Here is an 18,658-nt window from a genome sequence, read left to right as displayed (position 1 = left end):
TGGATGATTCACAAAGTCTGGACCTCAACTCCCAGAATTCCCCTTGGATGATTCACAAAGTCTGGACCTCAACTCCCAGAATTCCCCTTGGATGATTCACAAAGTCTGGACCTCAACTCCCAGAATTCCCCTTGGATGATTCACACAGTCTGGACCTCAACTCCCAGAATTCCCCTTGGATGATTCACACAGTCTGGACCTCAACTGCCAGAATTCCCCTTGGATGATTCACACAGTCTGGACCTCAACTCCCAGAATTCCCCTTGGATGATTCACACAGTCTGGACCTCAACTCCCAGAATTCCCCTTGGATGATTCACAAAGTCTGGACCTCAACTCCCAGAATTCCCCTTGGATGATTCACAAAGTCTGGACCTCAACTCCCAGAATTCCCCTTGGATGATTCACACAGTCTGGACCTCAACTCCCAGAATTCCCCTTGGATGATTCACAAAGTCTGGACCTCAACTCCCAGAATTCCCCTTGGATGATTCACACAGTCTGGACTTCAACTCCCAGAATTCCCCTTGGATGATTCACACAGTCTGGACCTCAACTCCCAGAATTCCCCTTGGATGATTCACACAGTCTGGACTTCAACTGCCAGAATTCCCCTTGGATGATTCACAAAGTCTGGACTTCAACTCCCAGAATTCCCCAGCCAGCATGGCTGGCTGGGGAATTCTGGGAGTTGAAGTCCACATATCTTAAAGTTGCTGAGGTTGAGAAACATGACTGTAGCTGTACACGTCCAATTCTGTTTGTACTGGGCAGCTTTCACACGAGCCTTCTACGGAAAGTGACTTTTGGCTGGAAGCCTTCGATCGACAGAAGACCGTACGGTTTCTTTCGTTTTAGGGAAGTTTGTTTTTATTTTTTGCAGAAGGTATCTCAGCTTTGCCCAGCTGCATCTGCCACTGTTCTTAAGCCAGCAGCGACCGTTTCCAAAGCTACCTGTCGAGAATAGGCCATTAATCAGATACCTTGTTAGGCAATTTTTAATTATTTTCTCGGGGCAGCTTAACCGATCATTAACTCTGGCTCAGATGGCATGAAAGGACGGGCATGCTCGCAGATGCCTTTTGCCATTAGCTCTTCTTGCGTTCACCTTTGCTGGAAAACTTGATAATTAGTGATTTCTGTAAATAATGCCGGCTTACTTGTTTGTTTCATGCTCATACCTCGCTGGTGTTGTTTGTTCTCGTTTCTCTTGGGTTTGGGCCAAGAGCAAAATAAGAAATGAAATTCAACCCATCAAGCAAAAGGGGTAGATTGTTCCTATTTGGAGTTCTAAACCTGGTGTCTCCATCACTTATACCAGTGTTTCTCAACCTTGGCAACTTTAAGACGGGTGGACTTCAACTCCCAGAATTCCCCAGCCAGCCTTGCTGGCTGGGGAATTCTGGGAGTTGAAGTCCACCCATCTTAATGTTGCCAAGGTTGAGAAACACTGATTTATACTGATTTGTCTCACCCAAATTTTGGCATCAAGACAAATTTTAAATGGGAAAGTTGGAAATCAAAGGCTTAACTCTCAGATTAAACATTGGCAGTTGGCAGTCTGCGGGTTTTCCTTTCTTCTCCTTTTCCAAAAATACAAGTTACAAAAGTGTTCAGATTAAACATTGGCAGATGGCAGTCTACAGGTTTTCCTTTCTTCTCCTTTTCCAAAAATACAAGTTACAAAGTTGTTCAGGATTAAAACAGTGAAGAATAAAAAGGATTTCTTTCTGAACGGTTCAAGAATTCTGTTACGCAGCCCTTTCTTGGGCTGTAGGTTGACGGGATTGTGAGCACTGAATGAATGGTTTAATTTTTCAAATTGTATTCATTGCATTCACACCCGACGCTCATAAAAAGCGGATGAAGCTTTGATTGCACTGTTGTGGCTGCGTCTTGACTTTTTTGACCAGACCCTGGGGACACCACTGCAATTCTTCCTCTACCCCTGCAACAACAACCCTGTGAGTAGGTTGGACAGAGACAGAATGGTGGGCTCAAAGCTCCCCAGTGAATTCTGTGTCCAAGTGGGAACCTGAACCCAGATTTCCCTATTCCCAGTCCAGCTCTTTAATCACTATGCTAAAGTGGAAGAAGAGAAAAACAATACCTGCTTTTCTTCTGAAGGAACTTTTTTTCTTTTCTTCTCCTCTCGAAAATACCTTCACCTAAAACGTGAGCCTCAATTTTATTGCTATTTTATTGGCAGGCTGTGAGCATCATTCATCGTGGCCCCAAGGGAAATTCCCCACCCCTCCTCCACCCCCAAAATCCCAAGATTTGCAGAAAAATAAAAAACCTTCCAAGGAAAAATAGTGCAGGGGATGAGCGGGAATCCAAAATAATTCAAAATACCGGGCACTGTGCTTCGAAATAACCATGAGGACGAAGTTGGAAAGGAATTCGGGGTGCAGGGAATAGAAGAGAGTCACCTGTTGTCACTTTAATGAGCCAAACTCCACACAATTCCCCAGAATTTCTGGAGAGGGGGTCTTGTGCTTTCCTCAGGCAAGTGTGCAAAACATCTGGCCAGATCTGAGAAAGAAAAATATTTGCAGTTACGGCCCGGTTCTTTCTCCGTTTGCCCATGCCGTCATCTGAAAATAGGAAAAAGGGAACAAACACATTTGTTTTTAGAAGAAAGAGGGAACACGAAGAGGTCGTTTTGCCTCAGCGTTGCAGGAAAAAGATGGAAAAGCTAAACAGGGCTCCTCCTGTGAGAAAGGTGGGTTTTTATTTTTTTTAATTTTTACCACCATCAGATCTTTTCAAGGCCACCTGCACGGGGAAAGTCGGACAGTACAGTCCTGGAGTGGGATCCTAAACATGTTCTTTCTGGAAAAAAACGACAACACTGTACGTACTATGTTCTGTGGGATTAACTTTTTTCCAAGGCAATTGCATGGTCAGGAAAACTTGACGTATGCTCATTGCAGAATGTGCAAAGCTTAAAAGGTATAAATCACAAGTCGGGGAGATTAACCATTACCTCTCTTTGGGTTCTGCAAAAATTCAGCAAAATTGGGGGTCCGCATCCAGCGGGAAAATTCAACAGGGGGAAGTTATTGAACCCCTTCCTTCTTCTACAGGAATGATCCTACTTTCCCTACCGCCCACCCCATCATTATTGCTTTTTTAAAATGTTCCTATTGGGCATATACTACAAGCTATCACCCCTTGAGTTTGATCCTTGTGTAGGATATAAAGAAGTGGGTTTTCAGATCGAAGGGGTCTAATAGAACAACCAGAAGTCAACATGACCCAGCTATAGAAATAAGGAAGTCTTATTTCTTATAAACAAGTCTACTATAGAAATAAGGAAAGTTTCCCACAGTGGTGAAAGCAAAGCAGAGAACGTTTTGGAGTCCAAAGGGGATCAGGGGAGGTTGGGTCTCCATCAACCACTCTCTACACACCCACTGATGCCCAGATCTCTCTTAGAGGCTCTTCACACATCTCAACCCTCTTTCTTCGTGGTCTACCTCAACCCAGCACTCTACAGAGATCATGTTCTTCCCAGTGTCATTAACCAGTGAGAAAGCAATGCTCTGGTCTCCAGGTTGCTCCTTGATGAGAAGACCAATAACTGGAAGGGATGTTGGGTTCTGGTCAATCAAGTCAGAAATCAGGGGCTCTTTCCATCAGCCAGCTGACCTACGTTGGGGGGCTTCCCCGTGGCTTGAAGCTGCACTTCGGTCACCGTAGGTTGCTTGTAGCTCCCCAAACCCAGCGCTAAAGGCATAGGAGACCCTCCAGAAGAAAGGCTGGTAAAATGAGAAACTACAATGTGCAATGCCTTGTCTTCTTCATGCTACGTAAGTAGAAAAATGTCTGCATCAAATTCCTACTCCTATCCTTTTTCCCATGCCTGTCCTGGAAGCGGGGCCAGATCTGAAAAAGAGCCCCAACTTTCCCGTAATATAATTTTGCAAAGCAAGGCCACCCTCCGTGCACACCTCCTTCTTTGCCACTCATTTTCCTTTTTGCAGCGATCGGAGCCGTACATCATGTCGCGATGGCGTCCTCTTTGCGCCTACAAAAGGGGATCGTTTCTGCCTTGCCTTTAATGTCACCTTGCCAAAGATTTATATCCGTCACCAACATCGCTCCCCTGCGCTTGGCCGGAAAGTACAGCTCTGCACTTCATTATCCCTTTATGTCCGAGGGCTCTCATCCATTCTCATAACATGGTTACACTACAGGAACCCTTGGCTGCCATCTCCAGAGACAGGGAGGTTAATTTGGCCTCTCGCCATCTTCTTTATGGTCCTACCCCCATTATTCATTTCAGAAGGAAAGGATTTATGCTTTCCCTTTTAGCCGTGGCATCGCTCGGAAGCCAGCAAACCGTATCATCACAGATTCCATAAGGTGCTTTTCAGACAGAGCGCCCATCTTTCTCGGCACCTGCAGTGCAGAGGGCTTGGAGGGTGGCTTGGCAGTCTGCCACCCAAGATTCCCCCTGGATCTTGAACAATGGGTCCTGCAAACCAGGAGGAAGCTATCGCTCAGAGGAGAACATCGTCTGTTCCCTGCCGCTTGAGAACTGAATCTCTTAGGAGTGGAATTGCTTTCTCACCTGAGCTAAAGGAAGGGAGGGGCGGAGCTTCAGGGGAAGCCCCTCCCTCAAACTCCCATCTCCAGACCAAAGCACACCTGTGTTGCACACACCTGTACCATTTCCTGGTCCAGGACAGATTCACTCTACGTCCCACCTGTCCCTTTGAACTAGCAAAATGGTTGCAAGCGGAGGACCATTCTAATGCCTATTAAGAGCACCCGAGGCATTTTAGAGTTTCGCTTCTCCAGTCTGGAGATGACTTAAGGTTTCTTAAGTCATCTCCAGACTGGAGAAGCGAAACTCTAAAATTAGCCCATGCCCAGTTTAGAAAGATTGATAGAATTTTTGCCCCATCCTCAGAATGCCCACTTCAACTGAAATTGACAGTCATCTGGATGGTACCCACAGACATCTAACGTGTGACCTGATATTTTTGTGTTCCACCCGGTTTCTTTCCAGCTACAGATTTTTTTGTTCAAAAAGTGCCAAAGTTGGACATTATTCAGAGATCCAGACACAGCACTGTGTGTTATTCCTGTGAGGCCATCGTTAGGAAACGTTCTCGGGGGGGCAGAGTTGTACAACTGGCCTCAAAACTGTAATTTTTAAGGTGATAGAAGGGGGAAAGAATTGAATACAGGAGAAATAAGCTTGTGAACTGCGTTTAATGGATGTCCTTTTAATTCAAAATGGAATAAAACTTAGCTTGCATGGCTCTTGTCACTCACATTGGGGAGTGTAGGCCCCTGTTATGTCATTCAGAAAGCAGATATGTCAGCCTCTCCCCTAAGTAGTTGGGAGGCTGGTAAATCTAAATGAACAAACAGATAAATAAATACTTGCACTGTGATGGAATTTCCCATCCTTTCAAGTTTCTCCCACATCTGTACATGCTTGCTGTTTTACATACAAGTACACTATGAATAAGAAATCTGAGATGACTTGAGAATCTTGAACAACAGGAGCAAAGATCTTATTCCTTGTTAATGTGTGTAACAGAACAGAATTATTTAGAATTATTTGACCTCACAATATTTAGTTTAGAAAAAAAAACAGCTTGGCTTGGAACCACATATATATGGTGGTGGTATTTGGACAATTCTTAAGCTGGGGGATAAGGCTTGAATTGGCCCTAAAACCCTAGCATTTGCTCAGTATTCTTCAGAAGAGACTATAAATATTGGTGATGATGGTGGTAGATCAAATAGTGCCCTATCCCCTTTAAGGAGTGCGTAAAAAAATTTCAGGGTAAGTACGGAAATAATAGAACAGAAATGCTCTTTTTTAATTTGGTTAGAATACAGGTTTGGTACATAGTCCAGATGCTGTTTGAATTCAAAACCCATCAGAGCTGTCCTTCTTTCACTTTTCTGTGTTTTCATTTAGGTGGATGACTAATTTGATAGAAATCCCCTTATTCCCACATTTGTGCAGAACTGTTTAGTCTCTCTTTTGTTTTTGGGGTTTTTTTTAACTTTATCGGTTCCAGGAATTCAGAGACAACAGCTCATTCCCTGAAGAGAAGAAGCTTGGATTTATCTGCCCTTAAATTTGGGAAGAAAAAGCAAACCTATGATTTGATGGGGAACAAAGGGAATCAGCTTACGTCCATTCATTCAGTGACCGTTCAAAGTTACGGCGGCGCTGGGAAAATGGGCATACAACCAGTCCTCGAAGTTCTGGCCATCACAGCACCCCTGTGGTCACATGATCGTGATCTGGGTGTTTGGGTGCTCAGCTGATGATTATGACATTGCAGGGAGCTCCACAGGGCAAAGTCTATGAGGAAGCCAGCAGAGAAGGTCACTCCAGTAAATTGCTCCTACTTTTTCTACTCCCTGCACCAAACCCCCACCTTTGCACGGCCTCCACTGGCCCTCCCAGGGCCTCTTCCGGCCTCCAACCCACCCCTCCGCAGCACCCCCATGCTCCTTACCTGGGACTCCCGCCTCTTTCTGCTTAACAATCTGGGCGACAGCAACGGGGACCACCAAGATTGCTGTCGCTAAGCAATGCGGTCACGTGACATCACACTTTACGACCACATTGGTTAGCAATGGCAAACCTGGTCCCCATTGCCGTCGTAACCTGAGGGCTACCTGCATTTCAGATAAACAGTGAGATAGTGTCATGGCCCAGGCTCAGGCCTTAGGTTCTGAATCTGAATCTGAGCCTGAAGAAGCTGCTCCAGTGGAATGTCAGCCTCTGGAGAGACCAAGCCAGGATTACTGAGGCTGATCAAGCACAGGCACCCCCTGAGTAGCTGGAGAAGTCAGGTGAGGATGACGTAAGGCGGTGTTTCTCACTACCTTACGTCATCCTCACCTGACTTCTCCGGCTGGATGGGGAATTCTGGGAGTTGAAGTCCACACATTTGAAAGCTGCCAAGGTTGAGAAACACTGACATAAGCCCTCCCAGCTTCTGCATCTGATGAGTAAAGAAGAAAGCAAAACAGTGAAGGTCTATGAGGCTCCTTGCCAAGCAAGGGAGTAAATCCCCTGATTAGTGACAACTGGCTGCAGCCTGATTCAAGGAACAGCTCTGACCCACGTTCCCTTTGCTGGAAACCATGTCTGATCTCCGGCTCTTGCATAATGTTCCTGTAAATCCTGTTTGTGTTTCAAACCTTGAACCTCTGGACTGGCTGACAACCCTGACCTGGGCCTTGGAACCCTGGATTTGGGTTGGGACTACTCTTCTGCACGCTCCTATGTAAAAAGCAAACTCTTCAGGCAAGGCTCAGTTTTGTTGACATTCCTTTGTTGGTTGTTATCTCTTCAGCTTTGGAGTAAAATTGCTAAACTCCATAAACCACCGTGTGTGAGAGTGCATGGTTGAAACCTGAAGCAGGACAGTTAGTTCCCCAGAGATGGAAGTCCAGTTCCTCTGAATTCCATAGTTCCGGATTCCAAACCCCAACCAGACTGAGGTCAGAAAATTCACGGAAGGAAGCTCTTAAGTAGACCTGACACATAGTCGCCCAAGATGAACTGGAAGTCATGAAATCAGAGTAGAAAGATGCGGTCAAAAGCTAGACCTGGAGGATCAGCCAGGGACCTGAGTCAAGAACAAGCCAAGAACAATTCATAATGCTGGGACGTGTGAGATGTAGGATCCAGGATCAATGGGGAAAACCCAACAACAATATTTTTATGCCACTTCCCCTCTGTGAAGAAACGATGCTCAGGGTGATGGCATTTCTGTCCTGCAACATGGAAGTGCTGCTCTTCCATATGGAAACAGTCAGAAAACCATGCCAGCTTGAAAAAGTGCTGACTGCATCTCCAACATCTACCTTGGCACTGATGCTGCCAGCCCTTCAAGGTAGTCCAGACATGAAACCGAAACCATGAGTATTGACACTACCTTTACAGGTAGTCCTCACTTAACAACCATTTGTTTACTGACCCTTCGAAGTTACAACGGTGCTGAGCAAAGGGACTTATAATCAGTGCTTGCACTTACAACTGTCGCATCAACCCCATGGTCACCTGATCGCAATCCAGGCACTTGGCAACCAGCTTGCATTTACGATGGTTGCAGCGTCCCAGATCATGTGATAACCATTTGTGACCTTCCCAGCCAGCTTCCAGCAAGCAAAATCAATGGGGAAGGCATGATTCACTTAATGACCATGTGATTCGCTTAACAGCCATGGTGATTCGCTTAATGACCACTGCAAAGGAGGTCATAAAATTGGCCGTAACTCGCTTAACAACTGCCCCGCTTTTTTCTGGTCACTATTATGGTTGTTAAGTGAGGACTACCTGTATTGTAAGGTTATAGTAACAGAATCTTACAAGTCTGAAAGTGTCAGGCCCAGCCCAAGAACAACAGTGAAATAGTCCAGTTGAGTAAAGTTCCTTTATTTGCTTACACCTTATAGACAGAACCTTGCCAGACTCAGCCTGTACGACTGCAACATGGATATACCCTGGGAGATTTCAGGGAGTGGCTATCCTGAACCTCTTACGCTTCCCACGCTCCTGCTCTGGACTGTGTTGCCTCTTGCCTCCTCCCCCTCCTGGAATGCACCCCCTCCCTCCTGATAGCCTCGATCTCCCACATCACCCTCCTCCTCGTAGATACGTTCCATCACAGAAAACACTTCTTCCTTCCTCTGCCTTTACTTTCCAGAGAACTAGGGAGGGTCCCTTCTGAGATGGTTTCCACATTCCCGTTCCTTCTGGGACTGAGATGTCTCCTATCTGACCGTTGTCTAGGCTGTGGCTCCTCCTCCTCTTGTCTCCCAACGTCATTCTCCCAGCCCATTACAGATGCAGAGGAGGAGCTCTTTTTGCACTGAGGGCCTGAAGGAGGAGATAGGTCGGGTGAGAATGCTGCTTACTAGCGCAGAAGATCTTCTGCTGTCAGTTCTCTGATTCCATGGTGGGATCCTTCCACAGGATTGGAGGACTAGCCCCAAGGTGCTGCTTCTCTCCATCCTATGTTATCCAACTACCCATGGCAAGAGAATTGCAGGAGAGGGAAGAAATATCTAACCCTCTTCCTGGTTCTCCTGCCACTCATGGCAAGAAGTACTGTATGGGGAGAGGAGAAGTGGGCCTTTTGCTATCAGTTCTTTGATTCATGGGGTGATAGGAAGTTGGTTTGACTCAAAGAAGGGGGACGAGAATGCCGAACTGTTACAGAAAAAAGATTCGAGTCCTCAGAAAGTAGAAAGCGTGAGCAATAAACTCCAAACAACTCCACCTGGATTGGGCCAGGTATAAGTTGAAGTAGAGAGGGGCTTGGACAGGCTTTGAAGATTCTGTTGCAACACCCTAATTGCCTTAAAATAAATTCCAAAACCCCTCTCCTCTCCTGTTTCCTTTCCTACCTCCAAGAGCTGATCCCCCAAGTGATTGCTCTGTAGGGTTACTAAACTAAACTAAACTAAACTAAACTAAACTAAACTAAACTAAACTAAACTAAACTAAACTAAACTAAACTAAATGGGGGGTGGGGGTGGCAGCAGGAAAAGTGGAGAGAAAAAGGGGAAGTGGGTCATGATGGTGCCAGTTTTTACAGTACCCAGAAGATCCATTTCCTGCTCTGGAGGGCTGGCTGAAGAAACAAAGTTGAGCCAAGAAGGACTCCTCTTTTGGAGAGGTGGAGGAAACCCTGCTGAACATCTTGAGATCTTCCTCAGGTTCCAGGAACAGCAGCTGTGAGGACAGCACAGGACACTGTGAATTACTTGGAAGAAGTTCGGGGAGCGTTTGTCAAACTTCCCTTGCAACAATCTCAGCTAGAAATGGTTTGTCCAACCAATAACTGTCCAAGAGCTCTGCTTCTTCGTTAGAAGGAACATTAAGGTTATGGTGGAAGAATTCCAGCGAGGACCCTACTTTCCATGTAGACCCCTTTATAGAGGCCATGTACGTTTCCCATGCTTTTACAAAGAAGGTGAGAGCTTGCAGGAAGCATCTATCAATTGTTTTGGTAAACGTTTGTCTTTTTATTGGCGTGCAGAGATGTCCGCAGGATGTGGTACTTTTGTCAAAATGCTGAAAACAGCCCCCCACCATTGTGGTGCAACTTCTGCCTCTTTCACGCATGCGCAGGGCATCACACACAAGGGCAGGGCTGGTGTCAGGTCAGTGCAATATTGTTTCCATGAGCACCCTCCCCTTGCAAGTGATGGAAGCAGCATGGAGGGGGGAGAAGTAACTCACAGCTGCGTGGAAGTAATTCCTAGTGTTCTTTGGTCATCGAGAATAATATAAGAGCAATGGACGTAAGCTCCGTGTTGTTGCAGCAACAGCTGTTTGACAGGATCAGACTGCATCTTACACCTTGCCATCGCTCGTGTGGTTGCACGGTTTGATCACCAGGGAGTGCCCGCTGGAACTGCTCAACGGGCCCCTTGGGAACGATGGTGCTGGGCATCGTGCGTCCATCACACAAAAGCTGAAGTCTTTTGTGGGTGAGTATTGTTCTCTCCAATGCCAGGTGCTCCCTGGTTGCGGCTGCCAAGTGTCGCAGAAGGAGCACATCTGCTCAGAGAAACGGTGGACGACCGAACATCTGCCAGGCACTGATGACGCCGCCGCCGCTGCTGCGTTGATAGGTGATCTCAAGAGAGCCCGCTTTATCGGAACTCCAGCTTTACTCAGTGCTGAAGTATAAATGGAGCCGCGGTCGCCCATAGCGCCTGGAGATCCTTGCATTGCAACCATTTTTCTCCTTCCGTTCCCGCTTCCTCTAGAGCCAGAAAACGTGGCCCGTCCCAGACATCCGAGATCTCATCCTTGCCCAGTTTGAAGTCAATCTGCAGGTACACTCCTAGGAAGAAGTTGATCATCTGGGGTGGACTTCTGGGGGGCGGTGTGTTTCAGGGCTGTTTCCCAGAGCCGAACCTGGCCCATTCTCCACCCATCGTCTTGATGAGTGGGCTTCCATGATTCCAAAGCATGCACGCTTCTTACATTTTTAAGGGTTGCCTTTTGTGAACGGCCCCTCAACATCCCTGTGGCCTTGTCTGAACCTGCTCCTGTTGCTCCGAATCCTTTGTCAAGCATGACCCCCAAACCTGAACGATTCCCGAGGAGGAGGATTTATTCTTTATTTTTTGGAAGGGATTTTTCTTTTCCTACCCTGCTGTGTCCTCCAAAGGCCCCCAGGCAGTTTACAGAACATGTTGCTTAAAAAGAAAGCCAGAAGCAGGCTCAAATGTCACAGCACAAAAGCAAAAGCGATGGGGCAGGAAGAGGAAAAGAGCAAGCTCTGGAGCCAGTCCTTAAAGTGACAGATCTTGTGAGAACCAGCTGGACGGGCAAGAGGCTGCCTAATCTGATGAAATGGCCATTGCAAGCAACTTTTAAACCTCTGTGTTTGTGTGAGGAATATCCCAGCATCACCAAAATCTTTTCCTGCCTTGCTTCAGTGTGTGTCCTGCCAAGGCAGAAGGAGGCCTGTTCAGCATTCCTCCCGGGATGTATTTTTAGATGGTTCAAATGTGCTTGTCACGCATTCCTCCATTGCACTGATGCGGCCTGACAACAACACAGAAAACAGGTTGATCGCAGAGAGGACGCCCTAAATAGAATAACCCCACGGTTTGCCGCATGTGTTTTGGGCCCACTTGGGAGGAAAATTCAGCGCCATCAGCTCTCCAACAGCTGTATGGATTTCACTGCTTATACGGGCCAGTGCTGAGGACCCTCACTCCGCAGATCCTATCGGCAACCATCGGATACAACCCACAAAAGGAAAAGTCTCCTCTGAGTTGAGTTCTGCCTCCCCATAACGTCACAGACCTGTCTGTGGATTTTTTTTTTCTTTGCCACTGACTTCGTTGTTTTGTCCGAGCAGCTGTTTTGTCCATCTTAAAATATGAGGATGACTTGGTGGTCTCCCATCCATCTTTTAAGTAATAACAAGGTTCCAACTCTACAACCCATCCCTTACGTCAGTGTTGTCCAAACTTGGCCACTTTAAGATGAGTGGACTTCAACTCCCAGAATTCCCTACCCAGCATGGCTGGCTGGGGAATTCTGGGAGTTGAAGTCCACTCATCTTAAAGTGGCCAAGTTTGGACAACACTGCCTTACGTAGACCACAGACGCCCACGCTGCTAAGTCAGATGGATCCGTGACCATGTCGCTCGTAAGAATTAACTCAATATATGCGGATAATTGTCTCAAAGGATGGCAGAGGTATGAAAACATGGCTGAAAACATGGCTTTGCCCGCTGGCCTGCGGGTATGGTGGTGGCAGGGTGGCGCCTGAAAAATGGCTGCACCGTTAGTGAGATTGACTGTCTTCTCCCACATATTTTTAATGGTTTTCATCTTTTTTTTTAAAATGGCTTAAATGTCTTTAATGATTCTTGGGGGGGGCGGGGTTTGGCTATTTTGCTGAACAATATCGCTTTGTGTTTTAACGTCGTATGCCGTTCCGAGTCACGTACGTGAGATGGGCGGCCGTATCAGCTTAGCAAATAAAGAATCAATAAAATAAATAAACTCTGCTTTGTCATTTGAGACCAGCCAGGGTGGGATAAGGGCTGCCTCTCCCTGGGCGAGAGGGTTCAAAGGCAAAGAGAAAAGGGAAAACGCCCTCAAACCGAACTTCGGGGGCAGTGCCATGCGTTTTCTGCGGCCTTGGGGCTTGCTCCTAATTCTGCCAGCGCATAGAGGGAGTGGAGGGGTGGGCTGCAATTCCAACAGTGTCCAAAGGTGCCAGCTTTGATGGAAGAGGATCCCATAATGTTGTTGTTGTTCAGTCGTTAAGTCGTGTCCGACTCTTCGTGACCCCATGAACCATATCGCGCCAGGCCTTCCTGTCCTTCACTGCCTCCCTGAGTTGGCTCAGTTTCATGCTCATTGTTTCAGTGATGCTATCTAACCATCTCATCCTCTGCCGTCCTCTTCTCCTTTTGCCTTCCATCTTTCCCAGTATCAGGGTCCTTTCCAAAGAGTCCTCTCTTCGCATTAGGTGGCCAAAATATCTGAGCTTGAGCTTCATTATCGATCCTTCCAATGAGCAATCAGGGTTGATTTCCTTTAAGATTGACTGGTTTGACCTCCTAGCAGTCCAGGGGACTCTCAAGAGTCTTCTCCAGCACCACAGTTCAAAGGCATCAATTCTTCGGTGCTCAGCCTTCTTTATGGTCCAGCTCTCACAGCCATACATTACTACTGGAAAAACCATAGCTTTGACTATGCGGATCTTTGTCAGCAAGGTGACGTCTCTGTTTTTTAATATGCTGTCTAGGTTTGCCATAGCTTTCCTCCCAAGGAGCAAGCATCTTTTAATTTCATGGCGGCAGTCTCCATCTGAGCAAAATGTTGCAGTGGTGGAGTGGCCTCCTCAGGGGAACCAACGGGTCGATCCAATGAATGCGGCATTAAACAGAGTCACCCTCTGGGGGAGATGGGGGGGCATATAAATTTAATAATAAATAAATAAACAGTTTAAGTAGTTTTATGGGGCTCCACGATTTGGGGAAGACGCTGCAGCATTAGATGGGAATGAACGGTCTTATTTTCATCAGTTGAGTCTGTAGGAGATGATTTTAGTTTTTGGTGGTGTTCTCCAATGCACGGGGCGGGTCAAAATGTACAAGATCCAAGCCCCACCCTTTTTGTATGTGCATGGATTATACAGTCGTGGCTGTCATCTTGACTTTTTTGACTCCCCTGGGGACACCCCTGAAGGAGGGCGTCCTGGGAGAGGGGGTCCCAAAGTCCAAGATGGGTCCTTTGACCATGAGACTGAAGCCCTGATGTATGTGTGCTGTGCGTAAAAAGGGGCAGAGCCTTAATCTCATGCTCACAGCTGCTATTGTGACATTTTTGAGCTAAAGATGCCCCGTTAAGAATGGAATTGAAAATAGAACTGTGAATATAATAATGTCTTTTTTTTTTTTCCTCCAAATCTGCAGTGTGCCCACCCTGGAGATGTCTATGCCGTTCTGGTCGCTGTATCTTAAAAAGAATATTTAGAGGTAGGAAAAGTGCAAAAAACAGCGGTCAAACGGATAAGGCAGCAGGAAAAAGTTCCCCAACCAAGAAGGATGACAGCGTTGGGTGATTTAACTTGCAATGAAGAAAATAAGAGATGTGATAGCTCTCTATAGCAGTGTTTCTCAACCTTGACAACTTTAAGAGGTGTGGACTTCAATTCCCAGAATTCCCCAGCCAGCATGGGGACTTCAATTCTGGGAGCTGAAGTCCACACATCTTAAAGTTGCTGAGGTTGAGAAACACTGCTCTATAAGATTATGCACGGAGGGAGCTCCCGTCAGGAGGCAGTGTTTTGCACGCTGGGCACAACTAAACTGTGGAATTGTGCTGGTGTGGATGGCGGCCGGTGGGATGGTCTTAAAAGGGGAGGGGGCAGGCTCTGAACTACTAATATCGGAGGCTTCTTGAACACCCGGCAACAGGGCTGAAATGCTGTTGGCTGAAAAGCAACTGCGGGAAGTTGCCGATGAGAATTTGGGTCTCGTGAACTTTCCAGGTGCGCTCACGTTGGCCACTCTGGGTCAACTTGATGGGCCTAGTCCTTACGCTCTTTCTTCTCCCGATCTTATGAAGACCCTCCTTGGCTTCAGGGGGCAATGCTTAAAGTCGGCACAGCCAGGACCAGCACGAAAAGAACACGTGAATCGAATGGAACGTGAACTTTAAAAGGCGTCAGACTCGCTCGACTTCATCTGATACCCACTCCCTGTTAAATCATTTCCCCCTTCCGTATTAAGCATTCCAATTTGCTGGAAACTTTGGGAGGTGCTTTGAGGACAGGGTCCAAGGGGCCCAGGACAGGAGCCCATGGAAACCTGAGCCTTTTCGTCGGTGCAACTCTTCTTGAAAGACAAAGACAGTTATTCTCGTGGCTGACGCTTTTGTGGATCAGAGGCCTCACCCCTCATCAGGGCAAATTGCGCACGGGTGCTTGTCGGATGCCAAGCAGCAATTTAGACCGGAACCCTGAACGTTTCCATCAAAGGCCGGCCTTGCCCACGCCTGAATCGTTTGTTCTGTGCACTGTTTTTTTTCTGGCTCAAGCTGCCTGACGGGAGCTGCATCCATTTTCTAATTCGTTGGCTTAGTGAGTGTTTATTTAGCAAAGGTCTTATGCAAACGGCACACAGACTGCTTTCTCACCTTCCGCAGGAACAATGCTTTCAGGTGCAGCCCCAGGAGATGCAGGCTGCCAGTGCATGTTTGTTGAAGCAACAGCCTCCCCTGACTCAAAGGCCATGGGTCTTTCCCCACAACCAGATGAAAGTCTTCTTGACCTCTTCGGCAGAAAACAAGACTGCATGAAAGCCATGGCCCCTCTGCCAGGCCTTACCTTGCCTTTATTACCCCTGTACCCAGTTCCCAGTTCCCAGCTGGCTTCCCTCCAGGATAAGGGGCGATAAAGATTTCACACACCTTGAGACTGCCCTTGGATGGTGCTGGAATAAGGGAGAAAACACACCTTTAACAGCAGGACAGCTGAGGATGACTTACGCCAGTCCTGCTCCCGGGCTGGGGATGAGACGAAGGCCACGTTATGGGAATGTGGCAGCAAAAAAGAAGTTGTCAGTGCATGTGTGGGTTGTTGATAGGTGCAGTGATGTAATGGTATGGGGGAATGACCTTGGGAGACAGGAGGAAGAGCTGCAGACTAGGCAGTGGGCAGATAAGAGGTAGCTGAGCCCACAGAAGGAATGGAGGTGTGGAAAGCATCTCAGAAGGGACCCTCCCTAGTTTCTTGGACTGTAAAGGTGACGGGGGAGAAATGGACTTTCAGACTTGCAAGATTCTGTTAATGGAACCTTACAATAAAGTAGAATTAGTTCATCTGGGTGTAGTTACTGTCTGGACGACTTTGCAAGGCTGACAAGTGGGGAAAGACCGCTAGTGCCCCCTGTTCATCCTTGAGTCAACAGATACTGGTGTGAATATGTCATCCAGATTACTGGCCCCTCTCCTGTCTCTGTTGCCCCTTTCTCCGTCCCGGTCAGTCCCCTCTCTTCCCTCCAGGATATCATGGCACAAAGTCTAAGGGGCTGAGGGTGAGATTAATGCAACACCATGTTAAAGTTTTCTTTGGGAATTGCCACCATTCAGACTGCTGATCACGTACAGTGCTGTTTGAGAACTCATTCTTCAGAAGCACTCTTAATGTGCTTTTTCGTTTCCTTGTTGCAGTCGAGAGAACCACATATGGATGTAGACAACGAACCGATCACCAGGTGATTAGCAGCAATGCAACATTATTCAAGAAGAAAAGAGCGAAACGCACATGCTTTTGTAGAGAGGCCTATTACAATCCAAGCTGTAACCCCAATATTAACAATTCATTAAACCTATCTCAACCAAACCACGAGAGTGCTAATTATTTTCTATTAAATCAACTACTCCCAAAGAAATAGGAAACAGCCAGGGTGGTGTCAGACTGGAAGCCCTAAATTCAGGCCCCCATCAGCCGTGGATGCTCACAGGGTGTCTTTGGGCCAGGCGTTGCCCCTCAGCCTACCTACCATGCAGGGTTGTTGTAAGGAAATATTGGGGGATTAAGGGCTGTGTATGCTGCTTTTTGCAGCTGGAAGAAAAGCAAGAGTTTGATCAAACAAGTTAATGAATAAATATGAAAGTTCTTGACTGAAATTCTTCCAAAGTGTAATCAATACCATTCCAATGAAAGATGTATGAAAGGCTATGTCAGTGTTTCTCTTTAAGAGGTGTGGACTTCAACTCCCAGAATTCCCCAGCCAGCAGAATTCTGGGAGTTGAAGTCCACACCTCTTAAAGTTGCCGAGGTTGAGAAACACTGGTATAGAGGAAACATTGTAATAGTAATAGTAAAGAGCATATGTGGGCTTCAACTCTCAGAATTTTGGGAGTTGAAGTCCAGGCATGCTGGCTGGAGAATTCTGGGAGTTGAAGTCCACAACTCTTAAAGCTGCCGAGGTTGAGAAACACTGGGCTAAGGGTTAGTCTTTCTTGCCAACCAGCTTTAACAACTTCATACGAAGGATATACATTAAAAACAATAGCAATCTCGATCTGAACTGCTCTCTGGGTTGACTCCTTTGGGTGCGAAGGGGTTATAAACTGACCCAGGTAAAGATGACCCTGTGGAGTCCTTGGGTTGTCTGAGCTTGGTTGTTTTCTTGCAAATGTTTTGTTACCCAGCTAGGTCACATCTTGTCAGGCCTAGCCCAAGGAACTCCAAGAGACAATACCAATTCAGTCCAGCTATGTTTATTAGCTACAACCTCTAGCAAGAATCTTCCCAGACTAAAACCCCAGTTCCCAAAGTCAGCCAACCACAACAGTGTGAATTCCTCAGGGAGGTGCCAGTCTCATCCTCTTGTTCCTCCCACGCGGTTCTGGTGAGCTAAGAAAATGTTTATCTCCCTGAGCCTGGCCTTCATAATTCCATTCCATCACACATCTTCAGTGCTAGCCTCTGATGACCCTCCATGTTTCTCCATGAGCCAGGTACATGTCCCCAATTTCTATAAAGGGCTTCTGATTATGGGTGCCCTGTGCCCTGACTAGCAACGTGGATATCTGGGCCCAGCTGTGTTGCAAATGCAGCAGATGGAGCTGGGAGAGAGACTGCCAAGGACCATGGAAAATGTGATTTGGTTGTAATAACTCTGTTTCCTAGCACGGTCTTCAGATGTGCTTCTGGGTGGATGGAGCAACTTCTCCAGAGTTGGCCCCCGGTGCCAAAATCCAAGGCTCCTGGGTATCTAACGTGTAAAGGTGTGGAGTGTGCAGGTACAGGGCCAGGTTTGCTCTTTGCAGTAAGCCACGATAGGTTTCTGCCCTGGGTTTCTAGCTTGGGCTTGGTGGGTCAGGGGACAATAGCCTTGCGCCTCGAAGGAACCAGGTTTGGGAGGGATGTGATGAAGAGGAAGTCAATTTCTTAGGCATTGCGCCTACTCATCAGGAAGACTTTCATCTTGATCTTATTGTAGGCCTTAAAGGACAAGCAACTTCTCCCCCTTGTTTTCAGGTTTAGTTTTGCAGGGGGATAATAAAATGTAGGCTTTAAAGAGAAATGCTTGGTATTATCATTATCCTTCTCTTCCCTCCCTCCCTTTCTCCTTCCCTTCATGTTGGTCCATTCCCCTTTCCTTTCCTTTCCTTTCCTTTCCTCCCTCTCACTTGTCTCTCACTTTCACTTTCACTTCCCTTTTCCTTCCTTCCCCTATTTCCTTTCCTTCCTCCTCCCTCTCCCTCTCCCTCTCCCTTTCACTTCCCTTTTCCTTCCTTCCTTCCTTCCTTCCTTCCTTCCTTCCTTCCTTCCTTCCTTCCTTCCTTCCTTCCTTCCTTCCTTCCTTCCTTCCTTTCCTTTCCTTTCCTTTCCTTTCCTTTCCTTTCCTTTCCTTTCCTTTCCTTTCCTTTCCTTTCCTTTCCTTTCCTTTCCTTTCCTTTCCTTCCCTTCCCTTCCCTTCCCTTCCCTTCCCTTCCCTTCCCTTGTTCAGGGTTTTAAAATCCCTTCTACAGTTTATTATTCACTGAGCTTCATTTTGAGATGATTTTGCCAGAGGATCCTTCAGAGATGTAAAGGCTTTGTTTATCACTGAACAACAAATGCAATAAACAGCTCACAGCAAGCCAAAACTGTGCTGAATCATC

At 46.9% G+C, this 18,658-nt stretch overlaps 1 long non-coding RNA gene across 1 annotated transcript; it reads left to right on the top strand.

Moving 5' to 3' along the window:
* Positions 1–2,646: 2,646 nt before the first annotated feature.
* On the top strand, positions 2,647–16,374 carry LOC112541801 (uncharacterized). Its single transcript, XR_003085740.1, has 3 exons — positions 2,647–2,725; positions 13,954–14,016; positions 16,214–16,374. It is a non-coding gene; the product is annotated as an uncharacterized LOC112541801 (long non-coding RNA).
* Positions 16,375–18,658: the final 2,284 nt, after the last annotated feature.

This window comes from Python bivittatus, unplaced genomic scaffold (assembly GCF_059951505.1).
Source record: "Python bivittatus isolate LINGU-HERP-01145 unplaced genomic scaffold, Pbiv_v1 ctg000610_np1212, whole genome shotgun sequence".
NCBI lineage: Eukaryota > Metazoa > Chordata > Lepidosauria > Squamata > Pythonidae > Python > Python bivittatus.
This window is presented reverse-complemented; position numbering and strand designations above follow the sequence as displayed.